This window comes from Cherax quadricarinatus, chromosome 22, assembly GCF_038502225.1.
Source record: "Cherax quadricarinatus isolate ZL_2023a chromosome 22, ASM3850222v1, whole genome shotgun sequence".
NCBI lineage: Eukaryota > Metazoa > Arthropoda > Malacostraca > Decapoda > Parastacidae > Cherax > Cherax quadricarinatus.
In genome coordinates, this window is record NC_091313.1 from 34,179,839 (window position 1) to 34,201,335 (window position 21,497).

The window sequence follows — 21,497 nt, forward strand, 5'->3', positions numbered from 1 at the left end:
AATACCTAAGATAACCAAACGTGGGGGTGGAATACCTAAGATAACCAAACGTGGGGGTGGAATACCTAAGATAACCAAACGTGGCGGTGGAATACCTAAGATAACCAAACGTGGGGGTGGAATACCTAAGATAACCAAACGTGGGGGTGGAATACCTAAGATAACCAAACGTGGCGGTGGAATACCTAAGATAACCAAACGTGGGGGTGGAATACCTAAGATAACCAAACGTGGCGGTGGAATACCTAAGATAACCAAACGTGGGGGTGGAATACCTAAGATAACCAAACGTGGCGGTGGAATACCTAAGATAACCAAACGTGGGGGTGGAATACCTAAGATAACCAAACGTGGGGGTGGAATACCTAAGATAACCAAACGTGGCGGTGGAATACCTAAGATAACCAAACGTGGGGGTGGAATACCTAAGATAACCAAACGTGGGGGTGAAATACCTAAGATAACCAAACGTGGGGGTGGAATACCCAAGATATCCAAACGTGGGGGTGGAATACCTAAGATAACCAAACGTGGGGGTGGAATACCTAAGATAGCCAAACGTGGCGGTGGAATACCTAAGATAACCAAACGTGGGGGTGGAATATCTAAGATAACCAAACGTGGCGGTGGAATACCTAAGATAACCAAACGTGGGGGTGGAATACCTAAGATAACCAATCGTGGCGGTGGAATACCGAAGATAACCAAACGTGGCGGTGGAATACCTAAGATAACCAAACGTGGGGGTGGAATACCCAAGATAACCAAACGTGGGGGTGGAATACCTAAGATATCCAAACGTGGGGGTGGAATACCTAAGATAGCCAAACGTGGCGGTGGAATACCTAAGATAACCAAACGTGGGGGTGGAATACCCAAGATAACCAAACGTGGGAGTGGAATACCTAAGATATCCAAACGTGGGGGTGGAATACCTAAGATAGCCAAACGTGGCGGTGGAATACCTAAGATAACCAAACGTGGGGGTGGAATATCTAAGATAACCAAACGTGGCGGTGGAATACCTAAGATAACCAAACGTGGGGGTGGAATACCTAAGATAACCAATCGTGGCGGTGGAATACCTAAGATAACCAAACGTGGGGGTGGAATATCTAAGATAACCAAACGTGGCGGTGGAATACCTAAGATAACCAAACGTGGGGGTGGAATACCTAAGATAACCAATCGTGGCGGTGGAATACCTAAGATAACCAAACGTGGGGGTGGAATACCTAAGATAACCACACGTGGGGGTGGAATACCTAAGATACCCAAACGTGGGGGTGGAATACCTAAGATAACCAAACGTGGCGGTGGAATACCTAAGATAACCAAACGTGGCGGTGGAATACCTAAGATAACCAAACGTGGGGGTGGAATACCTAAGATAACCAAACATGGCGGTGGAATACCTAAGATAACCAAACGTGGCGGTGGAATACCTAAGATAACCAAACGTGGCGGTGGAATACCTAAGATAGCCAAACGTGGCGGTGGAATACCTAAGATAACCAAACGTGGGGGTGGAATACCTAAGATAACCAAACGTGGGGGGTGGAATACCGAAAATAACCAAACGTGGGGGGTGGAATACCGAAGATAACCAAACGTGGCGGTGGAATACCTAAGATAACCAAACGTGGCGGTGGAATACCTAAGATAACCAAACGTGGGGGTGGAATACCTAAGATAACCAAACGTGGCGGTGGAATACCTAAGATAACCAAACGTGGCGGTGGAATACCTAAGATAACCAAACGTGGCGGTGGAATACCTAAGATAGCCAAACGTGGCGGTGGAATACCTAAGATAACCAAACGTGGGGGTGGAATACCTAAGATAACCAAACGTGGGGGGTGGAATACCGAAGATAACCAAACGTGGGGGGTGGAATACCGAAGATAACCAAACGTGGCGGTGGAATGCCTAAGACTTGTGTTGCCAGGTTCCGGAAGTTAACCATTAAGAAAACACGACAGGAGGAATGAAATGTGAAGCAATTAAAGTGGCAGAACACCTATAGAGTGAAACCCGCAGTGACCCTCATGGAACCTCCACAGTGACCCTCATGGAACCTCCACAGTGACCCTCATGGAACTTCCACAGTGACCCTCATGGAACCACAGTGACCCTCATGGAACTTCCACAGTGACCCTCATGGAACTTCCACAGTGACCCCCATGGAACCTCCACAGTGACCCTCATGGAACCTCCACAATGACCCTCATGGAACCTCCACAGTGACCCCCATGGAACCTCCACAGTGACCCTCATGGAACCTCCACAGTGACCCTCATGGAACCTCCACAATGACCCCCATGGAACCTCCACAGTGACCCTCATGAAACCTCCTCAATGACTCCATGGAACCTCAACAGTGACCTCTGGAACATCAACAGTGACCTCCATGGAACCTCCACAGTGACCTCCATGGAACCTCAACAGTGACCTCCATGGAACCTCTACAGTGACCTTCATGGAACCTCCGCAGTGACCTTCATAGAACCTCCACAGTGACCTCCATGAAAACTCCTCAGTGACCTCCATGAAGCCTCCTCAGTGACTCCATGGAACCTCTACAGTGACCTTCAGAGAACCTCCACACTGACCTCCATGAAACCTCTACAGTGACCTCTATGGAACCTCCACAGTGACCTCCCTGGAACCTCCTCAGTGACCTCCATGGAACCTCCACAGTGACCTCCCTGGAACCTCCTCAGTGACTCCATGGAACCTCCTCAGTGACCTCCAAGAAGCCACCAGAACCTCCTCAGCGACCTCCAAGAAGCCATGGAACCTCTACAGTGACCTCCCTGGAACCTTCTCAGTGACCTCCAAGAAGCCACCAGAACCTCCTCAGCGACCTCCAAGAAGCCATGGAACATCTACAGTGACCTCCCTGGAACCTCCTCAGCGACCTCCAAGAAGCCATGGAACATCTACAGTGACCTCCCTGGAACCTCCTCAGCGACCTCCAAGAAGCCACCAGAACCACCAATGTTATCTTACAAATATGAGGATTTAAGTCAGGAATTCCGCCGACTCTGCATAAGAACATTTCTATTATTAATAGACATAATAAGATTAATGTATTGGAAATTCATTAAATTCTCAGTAACGTCATACCCGCGGGAGGCCGGAGGTAACGTCATACCCGCGGGAGGCCGGAGGTAACGTCATACCCGCGGGAGGCCGGAGGTAACGTCATACCCGCGGGAGGCCGGAGGTAACGTCATACCCGCGGGAGGCCGGAGGTAACGTCATACCCGCGGGAGGCCAGAGGTGACGTCATACCCGCGGGAGGCCAGAGGTAACGTCATACCCGCGGGAGGCCGGAGGTAACGTCATACCCGCGGGAGGCCGGAGGTAACGTCATACCCGCGGGAGGCCGGAGGTGACAGGATATCCGCTGGAGACCGGAGATCTGTGACGGTGTTGGAGAGTAATGGATGTGGGTGGAGCTGAAAACGAATTACAACTGTGATAGCGTCCTGTGTATTCTTTTCATGAGATGCTCATTACCACCAACACCACCACTGCCATGAACTCTGTCAATTATACTGCTCCTGGGTTTGTTGAGGATTCTGTTAGCTTCAACATTACTGCTCAGGGATTCTGTGAAAAGATTGCTGAGTTAATTGTTGACACTGGTTGGTTCCCCGCATAGACTCAAGAGTGCTACGCCTCGCCACAGCCACCAAGGTTCCCTGCAGCCGTACGTCTTCAAGGTTCCCTGCAGCAGTACGTCTTCAAGGTTCCCTGCAGCAGTACGTCTTCAAGGTTCCCTGCAGCAGTACGTCTTCAAGGTTCCCTGCAGCAGTACGTCTTCAAGGTTCCCTGCAGCAGTACGTCTTCAAGGTTCCCTGCAGCAGTACGTCTTCAAGGTTCCCTGCAGCAGTACGTCTTCAAGGTTCCCCGCAGCAGTACGTCTTCAAGGTTCCCTGCAGCAGTACGTCTTCAAGGTTCCCTGCAGCAGTACGTCTTCAAGGTTCCCTGCAGCAGTACGTCTTCATGGTTCCCTGCAGCAGTACGTCTTCAAGGTTCCCTGCAGCAGTACGTCTTCAAGGTTCCCTGCAGCAGTACGTCTTCAAGGTTCCCTGCAGCAGTACGTCTTCAAGGTTCCCTGCAGCAGTACGTCTTCAAGGTTCCCTGCAGCAGTACGTCTTCAAGGTTCCCTGCAGCAGTTTGGAGTAAGAACGTTTCCATGTATGTGAGAGAAATAAAACTGATATATGAAACTAATATTTTTATAAATGGAGTTCATTGCAAGTGCAAGTTGATGCCTCAACTCCATTCTTACCCTCACTCTCAACCAGGATTAATCGCTAGGAGCGAAAAGTGAATAAATTAGTGTCCACAGTGAGTAATAACAAACAAGTTGGGTTTAATATATATTCCAGGAAGTGTGGAATACACTGGTTATGTTACAAGTTTTGAAAAATCATGTTGCATAATGTGAGCAACGTAGAACTGTCACACAATATTTTAATAAGTGTGATGAGACGGAATGATCCACCACAAGTTAACAGAGCTCCCGTTGTTGCAGTGACAGAGGAAGTGACGTATGACTCTCTTGTGAGTGACAAGCCACATGAATTAACGCAGGAAGTGTGAGAGGAAGCGCCGAGTGCTCTCACTCTGACACAGGACACTCGGGGAATAACTCATCCACATCCGATATGCCGCCAAGTATTCCCCACGAGTTTGGCGAAGATGTAGTGAGGTTGAGCAAGGTTAACTTTACCGTTCAGGAAATGAAGTATCGACCTTCAGATCTCAGTCTGCAGCCTGGATGCTGTAACAGGTGGCTGCTACTACAGAAATCTCCAAGTGTTGACGCACTTCCATCCCCCCACCAAATGGAAGATCAAGAGGGATCTCAAGACAGTTTTAAATGAATGATGGATCGTCTGAACGAGGGCAGTAGGTGATGAGTGTGAGACCTGATAAATATGTCAAAAACTGTGATCTTAAAAACCCAAACTTTTCAATGGGGCACATGAACAGCGAACAGAAGATGAGATGAACATTGATGAAGACACAAGATCTTCAAGATAAAAATTAGACACATGATTCAGTTAACATCTCCACAACCTTCTTCATCACTACTAACCCGTCTCTCGGGTATGTCCTACTTCCACTAGGGAATCCCGCTTACCAGTGACAAAGTCTTCGTTTGCTACCCATCTCTCACCGCCTGACGCCACTATATAAGCTCCAGTCTTCCTGCCTGTGCTCCAGACTCATCATAACTACGGTGCTCTTCACTGATTACCTCAACTTTTGTATATAGTTCTACTGTCTTCCAATTACGTCATTGAATTTGTATTGATGAAACCACTGGAGGGCGAAACGTCTACAATAAAGATACCCAGATGTTGCACAAGTGTCTAGTTTTCATCAAGAAAATAACTGATAGCCCTGGATCACCTCCGTCCAGACCATTTTCTCGTGTATACATACCTGTCTTTCGCCCCCGAAACCCACCATCTTCATTATTCTCCCGGCGTAGAAATTCACTACGCGAAATGCCCAATGTCTCGTTGAGACAAGACAGAAAATATTTCAGAATAGAATAATAGAAAAATAGAATTAAACTTCCATTAAATGAGATGTAATTTACTGTATCATTTATCACTTTATTATATCTAGTATACATGATATAAAAAATAAGATATAGTTCTTAGTTAGTTATTTATAACATGATACAAATAACATGTCATATAATATATTCCAACTTAAAGCCATGCGTATAGTCTTTTTAGGAGTATATTTTACGTGGCAATCAAAGATAATTAAAGACAGAGAAAAGATTGGAGTACAGATGGAAGTGAGAAGTACTGTCTGCCTACCTGAACAAGCTGGCTGTCTGGCTGAAATAAGTAGGATAGTGCAGAGCATAAAAATCCTCACTATTTTTCCGTGAGAGTGAACTTGTGTGAGCGTAGAGTTCTACGTCTGCAACACAAGCACAGCTAAGGCTCACTCCTGCATCACATAGACCATGTAGATGAATGGTTCAGAGAACCGACATGTTGATAAATTAGACACATGTGTCTAATTCATCACATAGACCATCGTGAGAGAACCTGCAAAGTAAATTACAATAACTGGTTGGTTGACACAATGAAATAATTACTGGAAGTGAAATTATATTTGAATATTAAGAGATGAATTAATGAATCATCATAATTGATTAAGTTATATTTAACAGACACATGGAAGGTCCAGAACATGAAAGGTCAAGCACATGGAAGGTCCAACATATGGAAGGTCCAACACATGGAAGGTCCAACACATGGAAGGTCCAACATATGGAAGGTCCAACACATGGAAGGTCCAACACATGGAAGGTCCAACATATGGAAGGTCCAATACATGGAAGGTCCAACACATGGAAGGTCCAATACATGGAAGGTCCAACACATGGAAGGTCCAATACATGGAAGGTCCAACACATGGAAGGTCCAACACATGGAAGGTCCAACATATGGAAGGTCCAATACATGGAAGGTCCAACACATGGAAGGTCCAATACATGGAATGGAAGGTCCAACACATGGAAGGTCCAACACATGGAAGGTCCAACACATGGAAGGTCCAACACATGGAAGGTCCAACACATGGAAGGTCCAACACATGGAAGGTCCAACACATGGAAGGTCCAACACATGGAAGGTCCAACACATGGAAGGTCCAACACATGGAAGGTCCAACACATGGAAGGTCCAACACATGGAAGGTCCAACATATGGAAGGTCCAACACATGGAAGGTCCAACACATGGAAGGTCCAACATATGGAAGGTCCAACACATGGAAGGTCCAACACATGGAAGGTCCAACACATGGAAGGTCCAACACATGGAAGGCCCAATACATGGAAGGTCCAACACATGGAAGGTCCAACACATGGAAGGTCCAACACATGGAAGGTCCAACACATGGAAGGCCCAACACATGGAAGGTCCAACACATGGAAGGTCCAGAACATGGAAGGTCAAGCACATGGAAGGTCCAACATATGGAAGGTCCAACACATGGAAGGTCCAACACATGGAAGGTCCAACACATGGAAGGTCCAACACATGGAAGGTCCAACACATGGAAGGTCAAACACATGGAAGGTCAAACACATGGAAGGTCCAACACATGGAAGGTCCAACACATGGAAGGTCCAACACATGGAAGGTCCAACACATGGAAGGTCCAACATATGGAAGGTCCAACACATGGAAGGTCCAACACATGGAAGGTCCAACACATGGAAGGTCCAACACATGGAAGGTCCAACACATGGAAGGTCCATGGAAGGTCCACCAACACATGGAAGGTCCAACACATGGAAGGTCCAACACATGGAAGGTCCAACACATGGAAGGTCCAAAATATGGAAGGTCACATGGAAGGTCCAACACATGGAAGGTCCAACACATGGAAGGTCCAACACATGGAAGGTCCAACACATGGAAGGTCCAACACATGGAAGGTCCAACACATGGAAGGTCCAAAATATGGAAGGTCCAACACATGGAAGGTCCAACACATGGAAGGTCCAACACATGGAAGGTCCAACACATGGAAGGTCCAACACATGGAAGGTCCAACACATGGAAGGTCCAACACATGGAAGGTCCAACACATGGAAGGTCCAACATATGGAAGGTCCAACACATGGAAGGTGAAACACATGGAAGGTCCAACACATGGAAGGTCCAACATATGGAAGGTCCAACACATGGAAGGTCCAACACATGGAAGGTCCAACACATGGAAGGTCCAACACATGGAAGGTCCAACACATGGAAGGTCCAACACATGGAAGGTCCAACACATGGAAAGTCCAACACATGGAAGGTCCAACACATGGAAGGTCCAACACATGGAAGGTCCAACACATGGAAGGTCCAACACATGGAAGGTCCAACACATGGAAGGTCCAACACATGGAAGGTCCAACACATGGAAAGTCCAACACATGGAAGGTCCAACACATGGAAGGTCCAACACATGGAAGGTCCAACACATGGAAGGTCCAACACATGGAAGGTCCAACACATGGAAGGTCCAACACATGGAAAGTCCAACACATGGAAGGTCCAACACATGGAAGGTCCAACATATGGAAGGTCCAACACATGGAAAGTCCAACACATGGAAGGTCCAACACATGGAAGGTCCAACACATGGAAGGTCAAGTACACGGACCTTACATTATAATACTAGTGATCTTACGTTAAAGTAATCGTTATCACCCAAAATTTCGCTAATTAAATTATTTTTACATCTGCAGCTTTGTGAGACGTGAAAAATAATTAGAGTTAGAGAGAGAGAGAAAAGTGACACCATAATATTCCTTTTCACGCTCCCCCGATTTTTAAGTAAAAACGTCTCTAATTTTAGGTTGTATTTCTACTAATAAGATAAAAATTTCTTTGAGAGGTGCATGTGAGCGATTCAATGAGCGGAATAGGATTTTTTTCTTTCCAGAGAAGAATTTCTGAAATGCTGACAAGACGTGTGAGTCTCTCAAGGATTAACGAAAAATCTTCCCATGAGTCAGATGTCGCGGGATAAACAAAGCATCTATAGGTATTTATGTGCATGTTCCAAAATATTGATGTTTGTCATGTAGAGGCTTTTTGGAATCTTTTCATAATGTTGCAGTTAACAAAACTTCATGCAGTGTTAAGAGTAGTATCATTTAGTGCAAAATGTGGCGTCTGTTCTCAAATATCTTACTTTGGGTTGTATCATCTTGAAATTTCCTCCATATGAAATTATAGATCAATGAAATATGTGTCGAGAGGTAATTCTGAGAATTCTTTGAAATGCTCCCAAAAAGTATAATGTTGAACCATATGATACATAATATACTATTTATCTTTAGGACAGATTATCTTGAAACATAAACGTGATTGTTAACTTAGCATAACCCTGTATTATATTCATTGTTAGGTATCCCCGAAGGGATACAGATTTAGGTATCCCCGAATGGATACCTTTAAGAGGTTGTCTGATATTTTTTCTTGCTCAAACTTATCGATTGTATTTTGCTCATAATTCAAGAACGCCTCGTAAAATAGCATTCAAATTTTCCAAACTTGTGTAGGGTAAAGAGAAGAAAACGCTTGGAAAACTTTTCATGTAGACGTTCCCTACAGCTGCTCAACAATCCCCAACATCCTGGAATGGCTCAGATAACTTCCACACGCTGAGTGGCGGTGTTTCAAACGTCCAAAAAACGGTGCCAAAAAGTTCGACAACTGAGAGTGGGTGTGGGTGGGTGTGAGTTGGACCTGACTAGCTGGTGCTACTTCGTCAGTAGCCGTGCTCCTTCCTTAAGTGGAGGTGACCTGACTGGGTGGGCCAATGGTCTAAGCAGGGGGTTGACATAGACCTGTCCCGCATGGGACAGTAGGCCTGCTGCAGTGTTCTTTCTTATATTCTTATGTTCTTAAGTGGAATTTATATTCTCACGTTAAATATTCTCACGTTAAATAAATCTGAGGTTACCATATTTAATGGCTAATGCATCTTAAAACCAGGTTAGTAAATGTTAATTTTCCTTTACCTGCTGGTAAATTTGTTAATATAAAACAATCAAAACAGGTAGCCGTTGGAATCCTCGCCATAACTGGAGAATGACACATCCGATCGGTTTCAAATTTTCACAACTGTTATGGTTTCCTGAACACAAGTTTCATACTAACATTTGGTAACACAAGTCCTAACTTGCTAACTTTATTAAATATATAGAGATAATTATTATTAATTAAATAACTAAGGAATGATTCTCCTGACTGGCTTCAAACTTTTCTTAACGGTGTCGTCTATAATAACGATAATAACACTCACAGTTAAGTCAGAACAGCGCAAATTACAAATTTTAATGAAAAAATCAAAAACTTGAACTCCTTGGAATCAGGTCTTAATATTAATATTATTGAGCAGTGTTAATTTCCAATATTATTAATAATTTTCCCGTATAATTACTAGAGAATGTCTCTTCAGCTCAGCTTCAAACCATAAACGATGGCGTATCTTAATTAAAAATATTTTTATATTGAATCTGATCTGTGTGAGAGCCAATTTGCCATCTTTTTCAAAATTTTTTTAAATTAAGTTCATCAAAACATCTAAATAAAATATTTTCTCGAAACAGGACTGAACATAATTTAAAATAAAACGTAAATATGAGAAAGTAAAAAAAAAAATATATATATATATATAGTTGGTTTTGTGGCTGTTTTAAGTTTAACGAGGACAGACTTAATTAGTTTTAAGTTTAATGAGGACAGACTTAATTAGTTTTAAGTTTAACGAGGACAGACTTAATTAGTTTTAAGTTTAACGAGGACAGACTTAACTAGTTTTAAGTATAAGGAGGACAGACTTAATTAGTTTTAAGTTTAATGAGGACAGACTTAATTAGTTTTAAGTTTAACGAGGACAGACTTAATTAGTTTCAAGTTTAACGAGGACAGACTTAATTAGTTTTAAGTTTAACGAGGACAGACTTAATTAGTTTTAAGTTTAACGAGGACAGACTTAACTAGTTTTAAGTATAAGGAGGACAGACTTAATTAGTTTTAAGTTTAATGAGGACAGACTTAATTAGTTTTAAGTTTAACGAGGACAGACTTAATTACTTTAAGTTTAACGAGGACAGACTTAATAAGTTTTAAGTTTAACGAGGACAGACTTAACTAGTTTTAAGTATAAGGAGGACAGACGTAACTAGTTTTAAGTTTATTAACGAGGACAGACTTAACTAGTTTTCACAACATTTTTCATAATATATTTCTCTTACTTGAGCCCAAATTTTCGTTTATCACTCGAGAACGTCATGTTAAATCAACCTAAAATGTAATGTGTAATGTGTAATGTATTTTAAGCAAGATTCAAGGGACTATTTGCAGGAGTGGTTCTCCTGGGACTATTTGCAGGAGTGGTTCTTCTGGGACTATTTGCAGGAGTGGTTCTTCTGGGACTATTTGCAGGAGTGGTTCTTCTAGGACTATTTGCAGGAGTGGTTCTTCTAGGACTATTTGCAGGAGTGGTTCTTCTAGGACTATTTGCAGGAGTGGTTCTTCAAGGACTATTTGCAGGAGTGGTTCTTCTAGGACTATTTGCAGGAGTGGTTCTTCAAGGACTATTTGCAGGAGTGGTTCTTCTAGGACTATTTGCAGGAGTGGTTCTCCAAGGACTATTTGCAGGAGTGGTTCTTCTAGGACTATTTGCAGGAGTGGTTCTCCTGGGACTATTTGCAGGAGTGGTTCTTATGGGACTATTTGCAGGAGTAGTTCTTCAAGGACTATTTGCAGGAGTGGTTCTTCTAGGATTATTTGCAAGAGTGGTTCTTCTGGGACTATTTGCAGGAGTGGTTCTTCTGGGACTATTTGCAGGAGTGGTTCTTCTGGGACTATTTGCAGGAGTGGTTCTTCTGGGACTATTTGCAGGAGTGGTTCTTCTGGGACTATTTGCAGGAGTGGTTCTTCTGGGACTATTTGCAGGAGTGGTTCTCCTGGGACTATTTGCAGGAGTGGTTCTCCTGGGACTATTTGCAGGAGTGGTTCTCCTGGGACTATTTGCAGGAGTGGTTCTTCTAGGACTATTTGCAGGAGTGGTTCTCCTGGGACTATTTGCAGGAGTGGTTCTCCTGGGACTATTTGCAGGAGTGGTTCTTCTGGGACTATTTGCAGGAGTGATTCTTCTAGGATTATTTGCAGGAGTGGTTCTTCTGGGACTATTTGCAGGAGTGGTTCTTCTAGGACTATTTGCAGGAGTGGTTCTTCTGGACTATTTGCAGGAGTGGTTCTTCTAGGATTATTTGCAGGAGTGGTTCTCCTGGGACTATTTGGAGGAGTGGTTCTTCTGGGACTATTTGCAGGAGTGGTTCTTTGGGTTATTGAGGCTGGGACTTTGGGTAGTTTCAAATTTAGGTTGGATAAGTACATGAGTGGGAGGGGTTGGATTTGAGAGGGACTTGCACATCGGAGCTTGTTTCTTGGGTGGCATTGAAAATTGGGTTGGTCAAATGTTGTTAGTGGGATGAATTGTAAAGGACCTGCCTAGTATGGGCCAACAGGCCTGCTGCAGTGTTCCTCCTTTCTTATGTTCTTATGTTCTTCTGGGACTATTTGCAAGAGTGGTTCTTCTGGGACTATTTGCAGGAGTGGTTCTTCTAGGACTATTTGCAGGAGTGGTTCTTCTGGACTATTTGCAGGAGTGGTTCTTCTAGGACTATTTGCAGGAGTGGTTCTTCTAGGACTATTTGCAGGAGTGGTTCTTTTGGGACTATTTGCAGGAGTGGTTCTTCTAGGACTATTTGCAGGAGCGGTAGGACTTTTGCAGGAGCGGTTCTTCTAGGAATATTTTCAGGAGTGGTTCTTCAAGGACTATTTGCAGGAGTGGTTCTTCAAGGACTATTTGCAGGAGTTGTTCTTCTGGGACTATTTGCAGGAGTGGTTCTTCAAGAACTATTTTCAGGAGTGGTTCTTCTAGGACTATTTGCAGGAGTGGTTCTTCAAGGACTATTTGCAGGAGTGGTTCTTCTGGGACTATTTGCAGGAGTGGTTCTCCTAGGACTATTTGCAGGAGTGGTTCTTCTAGGACTATTTGCAGGAGTGGTTCTTCTAGGACTATTTGCAGGAGTGGTTCTTCTAGGACTATTTGCAGGAGTGGTTCTTCTGGGACTATTTGCAGGACTCCTAGGACTATTTGCAGGAGTGGTTCTTCTAGGACTATTTGCAGGAGTGGTTCTTCTAGGACTATTTGCAGGAGTGGTTCTTCTAGGACTATTTGCAGGAGTGGCTCTTCTAGGACTATTTGCAGGAGTGGTTCTTCTAGGACTATTTGCAGGAGTGGTTCTTCTAGGACTGTTTGCAGAAGTGGTTCTTCTAGAACTATTTGCAGGATTGGTTCTTCTAGGACTATTTGCAGGAGTGGTTCTTCTAGGACTATTTGCAGGAGTGGTTCTTCTAGGACTATTTGCAGGAGTGGTTCTTCTAGGACTGTTTGCAGAAGTGGTTCTTCTAGAACTATTTGCAGGATTGGTTCTTCTAGGTCTATTTGCAGGAGTGGTTCTTCTGGGACTATTTGCAGGAGTGGTTCTTCTGGGACTATTTGCAGGAGTGGTTCTTCTAGGACTATTTGCAGGAGTGGTTCTTTTAAGACTATTTGCAGGAGTGGTTCTTCTAGGACTATTTGCAGGCGTGGCTCTTCTGGGACTATTTGCGGGAGTGGTTTTTCTAGGACTATTTGCAGGCGTGGTTCTTCTAGGGCTATTTGCAGGAGTGGGTCTTCTAGGACTATTTGCAGAAGTGGTTCTTCTGGGACTATTTGCAGGAGTGGTTCTTCTAGGAATATTTGCAGGAGTGGTTCTTCTAGGACTATTTGCAGGAGCGGTTCTTCTAGGAATATTTGCAGGAGTGGTTCTCCAAGGACTATTTGCAGGAGTGGTTCTTCAAGGACTATTTGCAGGAGTGGTTCTTCTAGGGCTATCTGCAGGAGTGGTTCTTCAAGGACTATTTGCAGGAGTGGCTCTTCTTGGACTATTTGCAGGAGCGTTTCTTCTAGGACTATTTGCAGGAGCGGTTCTTCTAGGAATATTTTCAGGAGTGGTTCTTCAAGGACTATTTGCAGGAGTGGTTCTTCAAGGACTATTTGCAGGAGTGGTTCTTCTAGGACTATCTGCAGGAGTGGTTCTTCAAGGACTATTTGCAGGAGTGTTTCTTCTAGGACTATTTGCAGGAGTGGTTCTTCAAGGACTATTTGTAGGAGTGGTTGTTCTGGGACTATTTGCAGGAGTGGTTCTCCTAGGACTATTTGCAGGAGTGGTTCTTCTAGGACTATTTGCAGGAGTGGTTCTTCTAGGACTATTTGCAGGAGTGGTTCTTCTAGGACTATTTGCAGGAGTGGTTCTTCTAGGACTATTTGCAGGAGTGGTTCTTCTAGGACTATTTGCAGGAGTGGTTCTTCTAGGACTATTTGCAGGATTGGTTCTTCTAGGTCTATTTGCAGGAGTGGTTCTTCTGGGACTATTTGCAGGAGTTGTTCTTCTTTGACTATTTGCAGGAGTGGTTCTTCTAGGACTATTTGCAGGAGTGGTTCTTCTAAGACTATTTGCAGGAGTGGTTTTTCTAGGACTATTTCCAGGCGTGGTTCTTCTAGGACTATTTGCGGGAGTGGTTCTTCTAGGACTATTTGCATGCGCGGTTCTTCTAGGACTATATGCAGGAGTGGGTCTTCTAGGACTATTTGCGGGAGTGGTTCTTCTAGGACTATTTGCAGGCGCGGTTCTTCTAGGACTATTTGCAGGAGTGGGTCTTCTAGGACTATTTGCAGAAGTGGTTCTTCTGGGACTATTTGCAGGAGTGGTTCTTCTAGGACTATTTGCAGGAGTGGTTCTTCTAGGATTATATGCAGGAGCGGTTCTTCTAGGACTATTTGCAGGAGTGGTTCTCCAAGGACTATTTGCAGGAGTGGTTCTTCTAGGACTATTTGCAAGAAAACCGGCAGGCCGGACTTGAGTCCTGGAGGTGGGAAGTGCAGTGTCTGCACTTTGAAAGAGGGGTGTTAATGTTGCAGTTTTATAACTGTAGTGTGGAGCATACCTCTGGCAAGACAGTGATGGAGTGAATGATGGTGAAAGTTTTTCTTTTTCGAGCCACCCTGCCTTGGTGGGAGACGGCCGGTGTGTTAATAGATAACAGAATATAATTGTAATCTCTCTTTAAATGACAATCCTATTCTCATTGTCTTAATCGCTAATGTGTGAAAAAAAACGCGACACCATTGCAAAGCTTAAATTTCTCCGAAAACACGTTTTTTTGAATGGGGGGTTGAGGGGGAGGCGGGATATATGACCAACCAGTAATGGTTACTCTCCACTGAAACATTTACTGCCTAAAACATTAATTTGGACACCTAGTCTGACACTAACTTCTTATTCAGTTCCTGGAGACTTTGTCATCAACCTCCTCAACAATTTGATAACATTCCCAGAGAAATATTATCTTGGTATATACTCCATTAATGTCTTCAGGTGGACGGACTCTGGAGTCTTATAAAACCCACCTTGACATAATCTCTTCAAAAAACTGTTTCAATAACACTGGGAAAAATCCCACCTTACGAAATTTAAGTAATATTTATTTTCGGTGGGAGAGATCTATCTAAATTAAGATAATATCTTCTATAAAGCAATTTTTTTTATATATAGAAGAAATTTTCTCTGAAACTAATATTACATTGGAAGTTTTCCGAAAACTTAAGTTTTTGGAAAATTTACTGAGATATTAAATACAGTTCAAGTTGATAGGAAATACAGAAGATTCTCTTTATTTCTTTTGTAATATTCGTAGACTTGGAGCTGCATAAACGTAATGACAGAGGTTGTAGAGAAAAATATTTTCTCATCCCAGAGGAATATTAACCCAGAGGATTATTATCCCCAGTGGAATATTAACCCCCAGAGAAATATTAACCCCAGAGGAATGTTAACCTCAGAGGAATATTAATCCTAAAGAAATATTAACTCCCATAGGGATAATATCCCCAGAGAAATATTAACCCCAGAGGAATAATAACCCCAGAGAAATATTAACCCCTTAGAAATATTAACCCCAGGAGAATATTAACCCCAGAGAAACATTAACTCCAGAGAATTATTAACCCCAGAGGAATATTAACTCCAAAGGATTATTAACCCCAGAGGAATATTAACTCCAGAGGATTATTAACCCCAGAGGAATATTAACACCAGAGAAATGTAACCCCAGAGAAGTATTAACCCCAGAGAAATATTGACCCCAGAGGAATATTAACCCCAAAGAATTGCTAACCTCAGAGGAATAATAACCCCAGAGAAATATTAACCCCATAGAAATATTAACCCCATAGAAATATTAACCCCAGGAGAATATTAACCCCAGATAAATATTAACTCCAGAGGATTATTAACCCCAGAGGAATATTAACTCCAGAGGATTATTAACCTCAGAGGAATATTAACCCCGGAGAAATATTAACCCCAGAGGAATAATAACCCCAGAGAAATATTAACCCCAGAGGAATATTAACCCCAGAGAAATATTAACCCCAGGAGAATATTAACCCCAGAGAAATATTAACTCCAGAGAAATATTAACCCCAGAGGAATATTAACTCCAGAGGATTATTAACCCCAGAGAAATATTAACCCCAGAGAAATATTAACCCCAGAGAAGTATTAACCCCCAGAGAAACATTAACCCCAAAGGAATTTTAACCCCAGAGAAATATTAACTCCAGAGGATTATTAACCCAAGAGGGATATTAACTCCAGAGGATTATTAACCCCAGAAGAATATTAACCCCAGAGAAATGTTAACCACAAAGGAATATTAACCCAAGAAGAATATTAACCCCAGAGAAATATTAACTACAGAGGATTATTAACCCCAGAGGAATATTAACTCCAGAGGATTATTAACCCCAGAGAAATATTAATCCCAGAAGAATATTATCCCCAGAGAAATATTAACTCCAGAGTATTATTAACCCCAGAGGAATATTAACTCCAGAGGATTATTAACCCCAGAGGAATATTAACTCCAGAGGATTATTAACCCCAGAGGAATATTAACTCCAGAGGATTATTAATCCCAGAGAAATATTAACCCCAGGAGAATATTATTAACCCCAGAGAAATATTAACTCCAGAGAATTATTAACCCCAAAGGAATATTAACTCCAGAGGATTATTAACCCCAGAGGAATATTAACACCAGAGAAATATTAACCCCAGAGGAATATTAACACCAGAGAAATATTAACCCCAGAGGAATATTAACACCAGAGAAATATTAACCCCAGAGGAATATTAGCCCCAGAAAAATATTAACCCCAGAGGAATATTAACCCCAGAGAAATATTAAATATTTCTCATCATCAATATATGTTAACAACTACACGAAAACCGTAGAGAGAGAGAGAGAGAGAGAGAGAGACAGAGAGAGAGAGAGAGAGAGAGAGAGAGAGAGAGAGAGAGAGAGAGAGAGAGAGAGAGAGAGAGAGAGAGAGAGAGAGAGAGAGAGAGAGAGAGAGAGATAGAGAGAGACAGTGTGAGACAATATCTTTTCCATCAAAGTTGGATACATCCGCAGTGTGTTGCTACCATTTCTATGTAATAACAACCAAGCGGGAATAAAAGTTAGCCGTGTTTCCCTGCCATTATTCCATCACGCAAGGATGGTGCTGAATCTGACTGCATGAGCTGATAGGGCTGGTAAGGCTAATGAAGATATCGTCAAGCGTTTTAGCGAGGGTTTATCAGCTTACAACACCTTCAAAGTTGGCTTTCCAGCAGAGCTGCAGTTACTATCACTTGGGAAGTGCCACCTCTCAGGATGGCCTATCCAATATCTCCAGCATCCTTGAACAAACGCATGAGAAATTATATAAAAGAGGATTAGTAAAATGAAAAGGGAACAGGAAGATAAAGACGGATGTCATAGGGTGTGAGAAGGAAGGGTAGTGGTGGAGAGATGGGATAGCAGTGTGTAGGTGAGAGTGTGTGGCATGTTACAGTGGGTGATGACGTAGTGCTGTGAGGGAGAGAAGCTTCAGTAAGGAGCGTGGGTGGTAACCTAGTGGTGTTGCTGTGTGTGGTGGAGAGGTGAGAGTGTGTGGTTGTGATGGTGTGTGTGGTGTAGAGGTGAGAGTGTGTGGTTGTGATGGTGTGTGTGGTGGAGAGGTGAGAGTGTGTGGTTGTGATGGTGTGTGTGGTGGAGAGGTGAGAGTGTGTGGTTGTGATGGTGTGTGTGGTGGAGAGGTGAGAGTGTGTGGTTGTGATGGTGTGTGTGGTGGAGAGGTGAGAGTGTGTGGTTGTGATGGTGTGTGTGTTGGAGAGGTAAGAGTGTGTGGTTGTGATGGTGTGTGTGTGTGGTGGAGAGGTGAGAGTGTGTGGTTGTGATGGTGTGTGTGTTGGGGAGATGAGAGTGTGTGGTTGTGATGGTGTGTGTGTTGGGGAGGTGAGAGTGCGTGGTTGTGATGGTGTGTGTGTGGTGGAGAGGTGAGAGTGTGTGGTTGTGATGGTGTGTGTGGTGGAGAGGTGAAAGTGTGTGGTTGTGATGGTGTGTGTGTGGTGGAGAGGTGAGAGTGTGTGGTTGTGATGGTGTGTGTGGTGAAGTGAGAGTGTGTGGTTGTGATGGTGTGTGTGGTGGAGAGGTGAGAGTGTGTGGTTGTGATGGTGTGTGTGTTGGAGAGGTGAGAGTGTGTGGTTGTGATGGTGTGTGTGGTGGAGAGGTGAGAGTGTGTTGTTGTGATGGTGTGTGTGGTGGAGAGGTGAGAGTGAGTGGTTGTGATGGTGTGTGTGGTGGGGAGGTGAGAGTGTTTGGTTGTGATGGTGTGTGTGGTGGAGAGGTGAGAGTGTGTGGTTGTGATGGTGTGTGTGGTGGAGAGGTGAGAGTGTGTGGTTGTGATGGTGTGTGTGGTGGAGAGGTGAGAGTGTGTGGTTGTGATGGTGTGTGTGGTGGAGAGGTGAGAGTGTGTGGTTGTGATGGTGTGTGTGGTGGAGAGGTGAGAGTGTGTGGTTGTGATGGTGTGTGTGGTGGAGAGGTGAGAGTGTGTGGTTGTGATGGTGTGTGTGGTGGAGAGGTGAGAGTGTGTGGTTGTGATGGTGTGTGTGGTGGAGAGGTGAGAGTGTGTGGTTGTGATGGTGTGTGTGGTGGAGAGGTGAGAGTGTGTGGTTGTGATGGTGTGTGTGTTGGAGAGGTGAAAGTGTGTGGTTGTGATGGTGTGTGTGGTGGAGAGGTGAGAGTGTGTGGTTGTGATGGTGTGTGTGGTGGAGAGGTGAGAGTGTGTGGTTGTGATGGTGTGTGTGGTGGACAGGTGAGAGTGTGTGTGGTGGAGAGGTGAGAGTGTGTGTGGTGGAGAGGTGAGAGTGTGTGTGGTGGAGAGGTGAGAGTGTGTGTGGTGGAGAGGTGAGAGTGTGTGTGGTGGAGAGGTGAGAGTGTGTGTGGTGGAGAGGTGAGAGTGTGTGTGGTGGAGAGGTGAGAGTGTGTGTGGTGGAGAGGTGAGAGTGTGTGTGGTGGAGAGGTGAGAGTGTGTGTGGTGGAGAGGTGAGAGTGTGTGTGGTGGAGAGGTGAGAGTGTGTGTGGTGGAGAGGTGAGAGTGTGTGTGGTGGAGAGGTGAGAGTGTGTGTGGTGGAGAGGTGAGAGTGTGTGTGGTGGAGAGGTGAGAGTGTGTGTGGTGGAGAGGTGAGAGTGTGTGTGGTGGAGAGGTGAGAGTGTGTGTGGTGGAGAGGTGAGAGTGTGTGTGGTGGAGAGGTGAGAGTGTGTGTGGTGGAGAGGTGAGAGTGTGTGTGGTGGAGAGGTGAGAGTGTGTGTGGTGGAGAGGTGAGAGTGTGTGTGGTGGAGAGGTGAGAGTGTGTGTGGTGGAGAGGTGAGAGTGTGTGTGGTGGAGAGGTGAGAGTGTGTGTGGTGGAGAGGTGAGAGTGTGTGTGGTGGAGAGGTGAGAGTGTGTGTGGTGGAGAGGTGAGAGTGTGTGTGGTGGAGAGGTGAGAGTGTGTGTGGTGGAGAGGTGAGAGTGTGTGTGGTGGAGAGGTGAGAGTGTGTGTGGTGGAGAGGGGAGAGGTGTGGTGTGTGTGGAGTGGTGAGGTGATGAGAGGTGTGTGTGGTTGTGATGGTGTGTGTGGTGGAGAGGTGAGAGTGTGTGATTGTGATGGTGTGTGTGGTGGAGAGGTGAGAGTGTGTGGTTGTGATGGTGTGTGTGGTGGAGAGGTGAGAGTGTGTGGTTGTGATGGTGTGTGTGGTGGAGAGGTGAGAGTGTGTGGTTGTGATGGTGTGTGTGGTGGAGAGGTGAGAGTGTGTGGTTGTGATGGTGTGTGTGGTGGAGAGGTGAGAGTGTGTGGTTGTGATGGTGTGTGTGGTGGAGAGGTGAGAGTGTGTGGTTGTGATGGTGGTGTGTGGTGGGGAGGTGAGAGTGTGTGGTTGTGATGGTGTGTGTGGTGGAGAGGTGAGAGTGTGTGGTTGTGATGGTGTGTGTGGTGGAGAGGTGAGAGTGTGTGGTTGTGATGGTGTGTGTGGTGGAGAGGTGAGAGTATGTGGTTGTGATGGTGTGTGTGGTGGAGAGGTGAGAGTGTGTGGTTGTGATGGTGTGTGTGGTGGAGAGGTGAGAGTGTGTGTGGTGGAGAGGTGAGAGCGTGTGGTTGTTATGGTGTGTGTGGTGGAGAGGTGAGAGTGTGTGTGGTGGAGAGGTGAGAGTGTGTGTGGTGGAGAGGTGAGAGTGTGTGTGGTGGAGAGGTGAGAGTGTGTGTGGTGGAGAGGTGAGAGTGTGTGTGGTGGAGAGGTGAGAGTGTGTGTGGTGGAGAGGTGAGAGTGTGTGTGGTGGAGAGGTGAGAGTGTGTGTGGTGGAGAGGTGAGAGTGTGTGTGGTGGAGAGGTGAGAGTGTGTGTGGTGGAGAGGTGAGAGTGTGTGTGGTGGAGAGGTGAGAGTGTGTGTGGTGGAGAGGTGAGAGTGTGTGTGGTGGAGAGGTGAGAGTGTGTGTGGTGGAGAGGTGAGAGTGTGTGTGGTGGAGAGGTGAGAGTGTGTGTGGTGGAGAGGTGAGAGTGTGTGTGGTGGAGAGGTGAGAGTGTGTGTGGTGGAGAGGTGAGAGTGTGTGTGGTGGAGAGGTGAGAGTGTGTGTGGTGGAGAGGTGAGAGTGTGTGTGGTGGAGAGGTGAGAGTGTGTGTGGTGGAGAGGTGAGAGTGTGTGTGGTGGAGAGGTGAGAGTGTGTGTGGTGGAGAGGTGAGAGTGTGTGTGGTGGAGAGGTGATGGTGTGTGTGGTGGAGAGGTGAGAGTGTGTGTGGTGGAGAGGTGAGAGTGTGTGTGGTGGAGAGGTGAGAGTGTGTGTGGTGGAGAGGTGTGGTGTGTGGTGGAGAGGTGAGAGTGTGTGTGGTGGAGAGGTGAGAGTGTGTGTGGTGGAGAGGTGAGAGTGTGTGTGGTGGAGAGGTGAGAGTGTGTGTGGTGGAGAGGTGATGGTGTGTGTGGTGGAGAGGTGAGAGTGTGTGTGGTGGAGAGGTGAGAGTGTGTGTGGTGGAGAGGTGAGAGTGTGTGTGGTGGAGAGGTGAGAGTGTGTGTGGTGGAGAGGTGAGAGTGTGTGTGGTGGAGAGGTGAGAGTGTGTAGCGGATGATTATTTACAAAATATCAACAATGAATTAAATGAGGGAGAAATAAACACAAATAAATGAAAAAAAAAAATAATAAAGATAGAGAAGTAAATGGAGTGGAGAGGGAATGGCAGCATCACCAGCGGAAATGTCTGCCGCCTGAGCAAACTGCTGGCTGGCTGAGATGACCTGGCGAGCATCAAGCTGAGATGACCTGGCGAGCATCAAGCTGAGATGACCTGACGAGCATCAAGCTGAGATGACTTGATGAGCATCAAGCTGAGATGACCTGACGAGCATCAAGCTGAGATGACGGGGTGAGCATCATGCTGGGATGACCGGGCAAACATGACGCTGAGAT